Source organism: Ochotona curzoniae, unplaced genomic scaffold (genome assembly GCF_017591425.1).
Source record: "Ochotona curzoniae isolate NIBS_2020 unplaced genomic scaffold, NIBS_Ocur_1.0 contig_43, whole genome shotgun sequence".
In the NCBI taxonomy this organism is placed as follows: domain Eukaryota; kingdom Metazoa; phylum Chordata; class Mammalia; order Lagomorpha; family Ochotonidae; genus Ochotona; species Ochotona curzoniae.
This window is the reverse complement of record NW_024466218.1, coordinates 19,448,435-19,461,494: the sequence shown is the minus strand read 5'-3', so window position 1 is coordinate 19,461,494 and position 13,060 is coordinate 19,448,435.

The window sequence follows — 13,060 nt, the reverse complement described above, 5'->3', positions numbered from 1 at the left end:
GCCAATAATAATAACAGCAGCCAACTTTCACAAGGTTTACAGGAAGCCGAACATCATGCTAAATGTCTTAATGCATTATGTCATTTAATCCTCTCAAGAACACTATGAAGTAGGGACTATTTAACTGAAACTTGGAGGAGTTAAGTTACTCAGCTGATAAATGGCAAAGCAGAAATTTAAACTTTAGGCTGTTGTGACTTCACAATCAAAGGCACTGCTCACGGCCTCGGGGGGCCAACTAGGACTCTTCTGCACTTATGTGAGGTTGAAGTCACTGCCAATTTAAAGGGTGCTAGAAGGTCATGTAAAGAAAGATAACCCCCCCGTGAAACTGAAATTCCACTATTAGCATAATTTTTGAATAAGATATTAGATATTAGATGTTTCTGGAAACATGAGTATTCCAAGACAGGGTACTCAAAATATGAGTTATCAAACGGCTAAAAAAAAATTTTTTAAACTCCTCAGAATGAAACATCCAGCTCTGTGCTCTTGACCTTTGGCTCATCCAATGATTTATCGCACACAGAACAAAAGCACTAGGGGCAAAGTAAATCAACAATTTAGACTTTAGCAAAGTTAACAAACTTTAGCACAGGAAATGATAGCATCAAGAAAATGAAAAGACAGCTTTTAATTGAGGAAAATATTTTCAAATCAGGCATCTGATAAGGGACTTGCATCCAGAATATATTAAGATAAGCAACCCCATTTAAAATTGGATGAAACATTTGAATAGACATTTCCTCAAAGATTCCTAAGTGACCAATGATCACAAGGAAAGATGTTCACCATCATGAGTCATCAAGGAAATACAGACTAAAACCACAAGGAGACACCCACTATGGTGACTGTCATCAAAAAGACAAGTAAGAAATAACATGTGTTGGTGAAGATGTAGGGGAGGGGAGGTTAAAATCCTTACACAGAGCTGGTAGGATGGGAAATGGTGCTGAGTCACTGCAAAAAGCAGCTGAATAGTTCCTAAAAAAAAAAAAAAGCAACTAAACACTTCATGTAACTGACTAAGGAACTCAGAGCCTGTCATTGGATTTCAACAAAGGTGCCAAAGCAATGAAGAGGAAGGAGGGAAATTTTTAATAAATGATGCTGGAATAAATCTGTATCTATATTGATTATATCTGTATTAGCTATATCATCCGTATCATCTGTATCTAGAATGACCTTTGAATCCCACCTCCCATCATAAGTAAAATTTAATGTAAGAAAGGTGACAGCCCTCAATGTAAAATTTAAAGTCAGAGCTTATAGAACAAATCATAGAAGTGTATCTATGACTACAGAGCAGACAAAACTGTTAAATAACTGCCAAAAAAAAAAAAAAAGAAAACCCAAGACAAGTTCTAATAAGTTTAACTTCATTAAATTAAAAATTTCCAGGCCTTGTGCAATAGCCTAGTGGCTAAAGTCCTCACTTTGCAAGCACTGGGATCCCATATGGGTGCTAGATTGAGTCCTGGTGGCCCTGCTTCCCATCCATCTCCCTGCTTGTAGCCTGGGAAAGCAGTTGAGGATGGCCCAATGCCTTGGGACCCTGTACACACTTGGGAGACCTAAAAGAAGCTCCTGGTGCCTGGCTTCAGATCAACTCAGCTCTGGCTGTTGCAGCCACTTTGAGTGTAAATCATCAGACAGAAGATCTTCCTCTCTGTCTCTCCTCCTCTCTGTATATCTGACCTTTCAATAAAAATAAATAAATCTTAAATTAAAAAATTAATTAAAAATTAAAATACACAATTTCCATTCATTCTAAGACATCCAATAAGAAAATGCAAGCTATAGACTAGAAGAAAATATCTGCTAAACAAGGAATTTATATCTGTGATGTAAAACAACTTCTTCAACTTCATAAAAGTAAAGCAATCTATTACTTTTTGTCTTGAGCAAACTGAACAGACAGCCCCCTAAGTCATCAAGAAATGCAAATTATAACCATACTGAGATACTGCTGCACACACATTACAATAACTGTGATTTTAGACGACACCAAATGTGGATGATGCGATGTGAAGCAACTGGAACTCTTCAACACTGTTGGTGAAAATATGAAATAGTATAAACTATGTGGAGAAAGGCCTGCTGAGTTCCTTGTAAAACTAAACATATACTTAGAGTACAGTGCTTCTACTCATATATACTTACTCTAAAGGAAATCAAGACATAAGCACACAAGTGTACTGCAAGACTAGAAGAAGTGTCATGAATTCCTTCCTAATGAACCTGATTGCATGGAGTTCTTGGGTTCTTGGGGCCCGAGTGCACAGATTCTTACATTTATTATTGCCCTCTGGAGAAGGTCCTCAATTTACCAGAGTTCAAATTGAGATTTTTCGATGTGATAGTGTAAAAGACATATATTCAGTAGAAAACATCTTCTAAATTTTGAATCTTAAAAAATATTTTTTAGTTTATGTGACAGGGAGAGAGAGAAAGCAAGCAAGACAGAGAGAGATATCTCCCACCAACTGGTTCATTTCCTAAATGCCTATAATGGTCTGGGCTGTGCAAGACTGAAGATGGGGTTGGAAACTCAATCCAGATCTCCCTCGTAGGTGGCAGGTGCCCAACTACTTGAGTTATCATTGCCTCCAAGGGTGCACATTAGCTGGAAGCTAGAACTAGGAGCAGAGCTTGTCCTCAAAACTGGCACTTTGATATAGGATGCAGGTATTTCAAGTAGTGTCTTAACTGCTAAGCAAAACACCAACCCTAAAATTTTTTATTTTGAATTTCTTCTGGGCTGGGGGTAATGCAGTAGGATCCTCTCTCCTGTCGCTGGGTGGTGGTAGCCAACATAGCTACCACAGTCAATCAACTGGGGAAGTGTCCACTCCTGTACAGTGTGCTGTAGTCAATATGTTATATGGAATATTTAATGTTTTCTTGTAAACTTGGCTTTGTGTTAGATGATTTTGTTCAGCTATGGGCTACTGCAAGTCTTGTGAACACGTCTAATGTAGGTTAAGGTAAGCTGTGATATTCACTAGGTTATATGTATGAAATGCATTTTCCACTAAACAGTATTTTTATTGCACCCATGAATTTATGGAGCAATATCCCATTGTAAGTTGAGGAGCATCTGTGTATTCTTCAGTCAACTTCCATTGCTTGAAATACCTTGAAAAGAATTCTACAAATAAATGCTCAATACACCATGGTGGTACTTTAACTTACTTCCGTGCTTCCTTAGATCTATGTGTAAAGACTTCAGAGAAGGCTTACTGCTTGTGTTCCTTGTTCAGGATAAAAGTTTGTTCGAGTAAAACCATGAGGGTTGGGCCAGTCTTTGGATACAGTGAGCTAATGCCTGCAGTGCTGGTCAGTAACCCATATGAGAGCAGGTTCAAGTCCTAGATGCTCCACTTCTGACCCAGCTGCCCGATAGTGTGCTTGGGAAAGCAGTGAAAGATTACTGAAGTACTTGGGACCCTGCCACCTAATGGAAGACTTGGATGGAGTTCCAGGGTCCTGGCATTTTGGCTGTTTGAAGAGGAAATCAAAAGATGGAAGATCTCTGTCTCTCCTTCTCTTCCTGCAACTCTGCCTTTCAAAGAAGTAAGTAAATATATATGTATATATTTTAAAAGCCATGAGGTTTCTCTATGACTTAGAAAAAGGAAAGCTCTTCCACAACATGGCAGAGTTTAAAAGTACTGACAGTCCCCGATTCTGGCATGTGTAAGCAGCCTTCCTGCTGGACGGGGATTTCTTCCTGCTGCTATCCTCAACTCTCTTTCTTGAGTGTACACATGACTGAGTCAACAAAGATTAATAAGGTAATGTTTATATAATAAGCTACATAAATAACCAGACATAAGCAAGCCCTTGGGAAATACTAATTAATTCTCATCACTCCTAAGAGGTTTTCTTCCTTTAACAGTAAGTAACAAGAGAGAAAACTTGGCAACAACAGATGGGTGCTCCATCTTCTGGAACACAGTTTTCTATTCTTGACTCTCAGGAAGCCAAGACTAATTGGCCCTCGTGGCTGCTCCAGAATCAAACTGAATTGGGGTAGTTTTCTCAAACAGGCCAACGTGTAAACGCCACGCCAGAAAAAGAAATAGGATCTGATGTTTTGTATCATTAGTTTATAATGAGATTCCAAGGTTTTCAAAAATTGTTTTTATTTGAAAAAGTCGCAGAGAAAGGAGAGACAGAGATCTTTCATCTACTGGTTCACTCCCCAAATGGCTACACCTGCAAGAGCTGGACTGGTCAGAAGCTAGAAGCCAGGAGCTTCCTCTGGGCCTTCTGTGTGAGCACCGGGACCCAAAGTCTTTAGGCCATCCTTCACTACCTTCCCAAGCCATTAGCAAGCAGCTGAAGCAGAATATGAACACGTAGGACTCAAGTTGGTGCCATATGGGATGTTGGCACCACAGATAGAGGCTTAGCTTGCTATGCCGCAGTGCAAGCCTCTATTTTGAAGTCTTTTTGATGCTACTGGTTATTTACAAAATAAAACCCTAATTCGTACCTCCTATTCAAGGCTCCACATGATTCAGATCCACTCCAAACTTACCTCTTTCTAGCAGGACTCTTTCCTGTGCTGACGACCCACTCCGACCTTGCTTTGGCTGACACTATTTCCCCATGGAGAAGAACCTCCTTCCTTCCACTCCTGTTGTCCAAGCTCTGTCCCACCTCAAGCTCATCTCAAGGCTATCCCATTCCTTCAGATGTGTCTGCTCCCTTAGCATTGCACACATATTTTACCTTTGTTTTTTTCCACCAGTCACATGGCCCTTCTGCTGCTTTGGGTTTCTATTGCTCTGTGTTTCTGACGTGTGACTACAGAGTCTGTAACTCCTTTAGGGCAGGAACAGAAATCTGTGTCTTCTATTTCACTCTTCTCATTTAAACACATGCAGCTCTTCCTGCAGTATCTTCTCATGCAGATGGTTTTGGTGCCTGATCCGCTGTAAACGCATGCACCGGTTTGTACAGAACCATCAGGATTTGGGGAAGACTCACCCTACGGAAATAGGCCGACCAAGCTCTTATTTCTTGAACCCTGTTTAACATTATTGCTCCCACATCCACCCCTCCCAACCAGAGTCTTGTTCTTGGCTCTGTGAATCCAGACACTTCTTTACTTTCAAATGTCCACATACTTTGCTTGAGACCCAAAGTAGGTTAATACCACCAGCATCACCGAATGACACCAGCAGTTGCTTGTGCTACTGAATTGAATACGATGCTTTAAAGCTGAAGAAGTGGATTTCCTTAAGTCATTTCACTTACTCAGCACTAATCGATTTTTCTGTTTTTAAAAAATTTTTATTCATGGGGCTAGCATTGTGCTGCCTCCTGTAAATCTGGCATCCTCTATGGGCAAACAATAAGCATTGGGAAGCATTTGAATATGACCCAAGAGGTGGGGCTCCTGCCTCCCGTACTGGGGAGCACATGGAACTCAGTGATCCTGGATTTGACCTGACCCAACACTGGTTACTGAGGCCATCTGGATAAGGAATCAACAGAAGGAAGCTTTCTTTCCTTCTCTATCTCTCTCTTCTTTATTCTCTGTAACTCTGGCTGTCAAGATAAATAGATACATCTTTGGATTTTTACAAGTTTTTTAATTTGAGGACCCAGTACGATAGCCTAGCTGCTAAAGTACTCAGCTTGTACCACACAGGGAACTGATATGGGCACCAGTTCTAATCCTGGCAGGCCTACTTCCCATCCAACTCTCTGTTTGTAGCCTAGGAATGCAGTCGAGGCTAGCCCAAAGCCTTGGGACTCTGCACCCCTGTGGGAGACCCGGAAGAAGCTCCTGGTTCCTGGCTTTGGATCGGCACAGCTCCAGCTGTTGCGGCCACTTGGGGAGTAAATCGTCGGACAGATCTTCCTCTCTGTCTCTACTCCTCTCTGTATATCTGACTTTCCAATTAAAAAAAAAAAAAACTTATTTATTTGAAAGGAGAATAGCAAAAAGAGCTCTTCCATCCTCTGGTCACATCCCAAACGCTCCAACAGGACCCTGAAACTGAATCTGGGTCTCTCACATGGCGGTAGAGACCAAGGTACATAAGCCCTCACCCTTCCCTTCCTAGGGTGTACATTAACAGGAAGCTGATTCAGAAATAGAGCAGATGCAGACCCAGGGACCCCAGTGTGACATGGGACCCCAAGTGGTAATTTAACTGCTGTGTCAGTTTAAGCACTCTCTTTTCATCTCCGTAAATTTTTGTTTTACTATATTTGCTTCCTGTCCTGCATTCTTGTTTTTATAAAATTCTAATGTCTTCTATTTTCTGTTTCCATATATTTTATCATAATACATTTTTCTATATTCTAAATTTCCTCAACGAATCTTTATGGCTATCAAGCATGAATTAAACTTTTGAATCAACTTTAACCTTTTCTAAGGTTTAGCAAATTTTTCATCACAGTCTTCCTTTTCATGTTGCTGCTTTTCATCAATTGTCCTGGCCACTTGCTTATAATTAATAGCAACGAGCTAGATGGAATATAACTGGTATGGAGAGAACTGTTTAACCTAAAATTCTGGGCATGTACTTAACGACAAGTATGAAGCCAGCAGTTCAGCTGCAGTTTGAATGAGGAAGGAATAGTGGTCAAACTCATAGCCTCCCCAAAGCAGGAAGCAGAACAACTCCACCATGACAGAGAAGCCGCCCCCCTTGTCAGTCCTTCAGGGTTCACTCTGAGCCACAGCTCTGTGATGTGTCATCCATCAGTGTGCTTCATGCCACTTGTTTTTTTCTCAGCTTGCAATTGTTGAAATTGCTTATGTTCTTCCATTTCTATACCATTACGTGTGAATTTCCTTCTTTAAATCCCTTTATAGTTTAATGGAGTCTCAAGAAGTATGAAAGCCAACTTTGTGTATTTCATGTACCATCTGGAAGTAGGAGACAATTATCTATATTGTAAAAGTCCCCTGTTGGTTCTGATGATCAGCCTTGTTGGCAAGACATGGTTCTAAACTATCTTACTCTCATGTTCCTCTTTTTAAAGTGCCAAACGTTTACTGCATCATAACTCCTTACTTTCTATGTCTCATTCTCCGGATTTTTTGGTAATTTGATCAAAGCAAATGCATGTCTGATTATTGTTCATGCCCAACCTATTGGCTCTCACACACCTTAAGCATGATGTTCAGATGCATCTTAGAAGTCAGCACATTTTCATTGACTAGAAGAGTAAGTAGTTGAATGAATGAGTGAAAGAATTGCATGCCTTCAAGTAAGTCATTTCTCTAGTTTTAAAAATTCTGATTTTATTCAGTCAGATGATTTTTTTGGAAATAAAACTAGTCATCACTATGTACCCATTTGGGATTAATTCCTTTTTGAAATACAGTGACTCAATTTGATCTTTTTAAAGAAACTTTCCATTTCCAAGAGCCCTATTTCCAGAAACAGTTAACAATGCATAAGCTTTCAGCTTGTAAATGGTTTTATTTGAGTTTCAGACCAGAAATAACTTGTATCAATCCGTAAACATGAATGAGACTCTCCTTGTGGGATTTTCCTATTTTGGTCTGATGCTTACCTGAAATAGAACCCATCTGAGTGGATTCTGCTGCCATAAATGCATTTAGAGGCAAGGTTGCTATTATAAATAACAAAATTAAAAGCAAACATACCTCAGTCATCATTGATTCATATATCAGACATAGACAGTAAAATAAATATCCCTATTAAAATAACTATCAGGATAAAAATGTTTAAAAAAAACCCATAATCCATTTTTATCAGTCTTCAAACTGAGTCTAAATTTTTAATAAATGACATGCATCATCCTTATCTTGAGCTATTTTTTAATGAATGCAGGAATAATAATGCTGAGATTTAGAAATAGGAAGAGGAAAAGAAACCAACAAATTTGCCGAACTTTTCTCAGGATCATGAACTTGTGATAACTTTTCATGATCATATGCCTTTTTAATTGAATTATGAAACATTTTAGTGCAATGTGAACAGTGATTGATTACTCAATTAATATTTATCTTCATTACTTACAGATGATTTGGGAATTATAAATATAATTTAAGTTAGCCAGGAGCCTGGGTTTACACTCAGAAAAAAATCTAGAATATGTAATGTTCTATATTACAAATGACTCAGATCTCTTAATAAGTAGATTGCTTTATTATTTGCTTTTAAAATAGGTACTCAGGCCTGGCGTGATGGCTCATTGAGTAAATCCTCTCCTTACAAGTGCCGGAATCCCATTTGGGCACAGGTTTGAGTCCCAGCCACTCCACTTCCCTTCCAGCTCCCTGCTTGTAACCTGGGAAAGCAGTAAGTAATGACCCAAAGCCGTGAGACCCTGCACCTGTGTGGGAGACCCAAAAGAAGCTCCTAGCTCCTGGCTCTGTATTGGCTCAGTTCTAGCTGCTGTGGCCATTTAGGGAGTGAACTAGCAGATGGAGCCAGGAACCCACTCCAGGTCTCATGCTACAGTGCTGATTCAAGTCCTGATTCCTCTGTCTCTGATCCAGCTTCCTGCTAATGCATCCAGGGAGGCAGCAGATAATAGCTCAAGTGCTTTGGGCCCTGACACTCCTGTGAGAAACCTGAGGGAGTTCCAGGCTCTTAGATTAGACTTGACCAAGCCCTGGCTGTGGACATTCAGGGAATTAAACCAGCAGGAAGATCTCTCCCTTTCTCTCTCTGTCTCTCTCTCCTCTGCCCCAATTTTCTCTCTCTCTCTCCTCTGCCCCAATTTTCTCTCTCCCTCTCTCTCCCTCTCTCTCCCTCTCTCTCCGTCTCTCTCCCTCTCTCTCCCCCCCCCCCTCACACACACACACACACTCATTCTACCTTTGAGATACGTGAAAATAAATAAAATTTTTAAAAATACTTGGCACAAACAACTCCTAGGCTTACAATCACATGTTCTGTAACCGTGGTTGGATGAAGTTTGGTTGACATCGACTGGGCTCGATGGTGGCAATTTGGTCCCACTCTATACATCTCTCATCCTTCCCCTGAACCAGTGGGTTAGCACAGGCACATGGACTTGTTTATTTGCTTGTTGTTTTGCATGACAATGTCAGAGATACAAGAAGGAAAGCAGAGACATATGAACATAAGGCCTTTTGAAGTTTTACTTCAGAGTTAACCCAGTAACACTTCCTTGTTGTTTCATTGGGCGAGGAAGGTCAGATAATTGAACTCAAAGTTCAAGATCGACAAAATTCTAAGTGAAAGACATTGATACAGAAACAGGTACAAATTTCAAGTGCAAAACTGCAATCTCTCCTATGTATAAGGACTGAGTTCTGGGATATTTTAACTTTAATTTAAATTATTTTTATTATTATTATTTTATGATACAGATCCATGGGCTCTGGGATTTCCCTTACTCCCTCCTCAAATATCCTCCTACTCCCACTGATTTTCCCCATATTATCATAATAGTACAGTTCCTCACAAACACTCATAAATCCATCATTGTGGGCATGGACAATGGCAGAGAATTCAGCATCCTATTGTTAAGATATATTCAACAGTTTTATTGGGAGTTCATGATCTGGAAGCAGAGATGCATGCTGCATTGTATCCTTACAACTGGATACGATAGGCTCCATTACACAGCTACTATACATCCCCTTAAATGAAAAGCCACAAAACAAAATCAACATCAGGGAGTAAAAAGAAATTAACAGCACCATGAATTTAAATAACATGCTACTGAATGTCTAATGTGTTGCTGAAGAAATTAAAAAGAAAATCAAGAACCTTCTTGAAGAAAATGATGCTACTGCATGACTGATGAATCAGTGAAAAATTTAATCAGAAAAAAAAAAAAAAACCTGTTTTGACAGGCCCACCACAGTAACCTAGTGGCTAAAGTCCTCACCTTGAACATGCCAGGGTCCTGTATGGTCACCAGTTCTGATCCCAATGGCCCCACTTCCCATCCAACTCCTTGCCTTTGGCCTTAGGACCCTGCACCCGTATGGGAGACCTGGAGAAGGCTCCTGACTCCTGGCCTCGGATTGGTGCAGCTCCGGCCATTGTGGCCACTTGGGGAGTGAACCATCAGATGGAAGATCTTTCTGTAGATCTGCTTTTCCACTAAAAATAAATAAATCTTTAAAAAAAAAAGCCAGGAGTCGAACTTTATGTTTAAATTTTAAAAATTATTTTTTTATTTACTTGAAAAGCAGAGAGACTGAGGTACTGGAAATAACTGGTATCTAGTTCCCTCCCTCAGTACTTGCAAGGGACAGGGTTGGACCAGGGCCAAAGCTGAAAGCTGGGAAAATAATCCCAGTGCCCTACATGGGTGGCAGAAACACAATGACTTGAGCTGTCACTACTGCCTTCCAGGGTCTGCACTGGCAGGAAGCTAGAGCCAGGAATGGAACCCAGGTATCCCAAGATGAGATGCAAACCTCTAAACCATAGCCTGAACATCTGCTCCAAGTTCTAATTTTAAATAGATCACAGCCAGCAAGAAAATGTTTTCAAGTTGCTAAAATGCAGAATATGCATTTTATCCAGTGTTGTCTTCACTTGGGGACCATTTGTTGTTTGTCACAGAGAATCACTGCAATAACATAATAAATTTTCTAGGCTATTGGATTTCTTTGGAAGTAGAAACATCAAAAAAACAATATTTGTAAAACACATAATCTGCTATTATCAGCTTACATGCCTGAGTCTTTGAAAAGCAATGAATCCGATAACATGGGACTAGTACTTGTACACTGTCTTATATTTTAAGCTGCTTTTGCCAGATCTAGAGACTTTTGAAGCTCAAGCGGCCTCAGAGGTGATAATCACCTAATTCTATAGGGGAAATCACAGAGGCACAGAGAGGTTAACCTGATTCTTTTAACACCAGAAGAACTGGCTCCTGTAAACTAGCCAAGTGGCAGCACAAAAGGGGCACCTAGCGGTTCTACTTCCAATCAATCCTGTCCTTCCTCCTTAACTCATTCATCTCACTCTTCCTACCCTCAACCCCAGGGAAACAATCAGTAAATTCCCTTTGATTCCCTGCACAAAGCACCCAGACAACTTCCCCTGGGTGTCTTCTCATCCATCCCAGTATACAAATCTCTCTGTGTTTGGCTTAACTTTCCTTCATGGCTGTGGACGATTTGGTGTCATCCCACATTTCATCTGTCGAAACCCTGATCCCTAATAAGGAAGAGCAATTTGGGGGAGACCAGGAAGATTAGATGCAGCCATGAGGATAAATCACCCCGAATAATATAAGGGTCCCCAAGAGAGTTTGTTCTTTCCCTCTCTCTCTCTCTCTCTCTCTCTCTCGCGCGCTCTCTCTTTCTCTCACTCCCCCAACCCCTTTCCACAATGGCAGGATGCCATGAGAAGTCAGCAATTCACATCGTGGAAAAGGAGCGCTCTACAAAACTGATGCTCTAATCCCAGAGTTCCTGCCTTTGGGATGTAAAAGTCAATTTCTGCATTTCTGCTTTGAATTTATTGTTATTTTTGGAGGAGCAAGTGGGCGGGGGGGGGGGGGGAGTATGTGTGTCCCATCCACTGGGACATTGTTTTAAATGCCCATAACAGCCTGGGCTTGGCTGGGTCACAGTCAGGAGCCTGGAACTCAATCTAGGTCTCCCACATAGAGGGTCAGGGACCCAAGCACATGGGCCATCACTTGCCGTTTCCCAGGGTTTGCATGGACAGATAGCTTGAATCTGCTGCCAAAGCTGAGACTTAAACCCAGGCTCTCTCCTATGGGATGCGGGCATCTTAACCACTAGGCTAAACACCTGACTTCAATTTCTGTTTACAAGGCACCTAATCTTGGTATTTTTTGGCATAATTAAAAATTTATATTACCAGCGTCTAATGCTTTGTGACCGTTAGGGCACTGGAGTATCTGTTGCTTCCTTTGTTCCCTTTGTTTATGTTCATGTATTTCCCTCAACCTAACCTGCACTTCGGACAGATTCTGGAAATCATTTTGATGCATACATGTGGTGGGAAAACACATTTTTTTTCTTCCATAAGCTGCTAACAAGTTGGTTCTTTTAACCTTAGTTTCTTCTTGAGAATTTAGCTAACTCTTGCTTTGGCCAATATCTTTGCCAGTTGGAGTGAAACATGGACTTTCAAAGTCCTTTCTGGGACTGGACATGATGTTTTTCCTTTTCCTGGCTTACGAAACCCTGAGAAGTTGAGGAAATCTTTGATTTCCACACTTAAAGATGATATCAAATGGAACATAGTTTTACCTTGCCTTGCCTCACCCTGATGTCCTCAAAGATACACAAAGTCAGAGGCTGAAGCAATAAAACCAAATCTTAATCAGTCACATAATATTGCAATAAGGAAGAAAGGTCATTACAAACCAAACTCATTTGCATTTGTGGAGGTGCTTGGGCATTTAAGAGACAGTGAAGGAACAGGGATGGGTCAGGAGGCAGAGCAAGAACAGCGGGGCCTGATTTCATGCCACCTCACCAGCCCTCCTGTACCCTTTCACAGGTATGTCCCCCATGACCTAAGTACCTCCTGCTAGGCCTATTCCCAAAACACCTTAGTTGGATTGCATTTCTACTCTCTTAGAATTATTAATTTATGTCTTTGGAGATTAGATGTCCTCAGGAATTTGGAAGCCAAACGTTATTCAGCTCACAGTAACCCTGGGTAGCAAATATTCCAACAAAAAAAGACTGAGGCCGGTCTTCAGACATTGGTGAAAACAAACAGAAAATCCTGGTGGGAGCCATAAGCTTTCCCAGGCAAACCCATAAAGGTAAGCTAAGGACATGCTAAGGATGCATGGTAACTGTTAGAAATTGGGTTCCTAGTTCTAACATAGAGAAAAGACACCCAGAACCCTGTGTGTTAGGAGGCTATGATTTTCATAGGCCAACAGAGCTGAACCAATCCAAAATCAGGAGCCAGAAATTTCTTCAGAGCATCTTGCGTGGGTGCAGGGGGCCAAGGGCATGGGCCCTTGTCTTGCTTTCCCTGACAAGAAGCAGGGATCTGGATCAGAAGTGGAGCAGCCAGGACACGAACCAGAGCCAACATGGGAAACCAGTGCTTGCAGGTGGATTAGCCAGTGC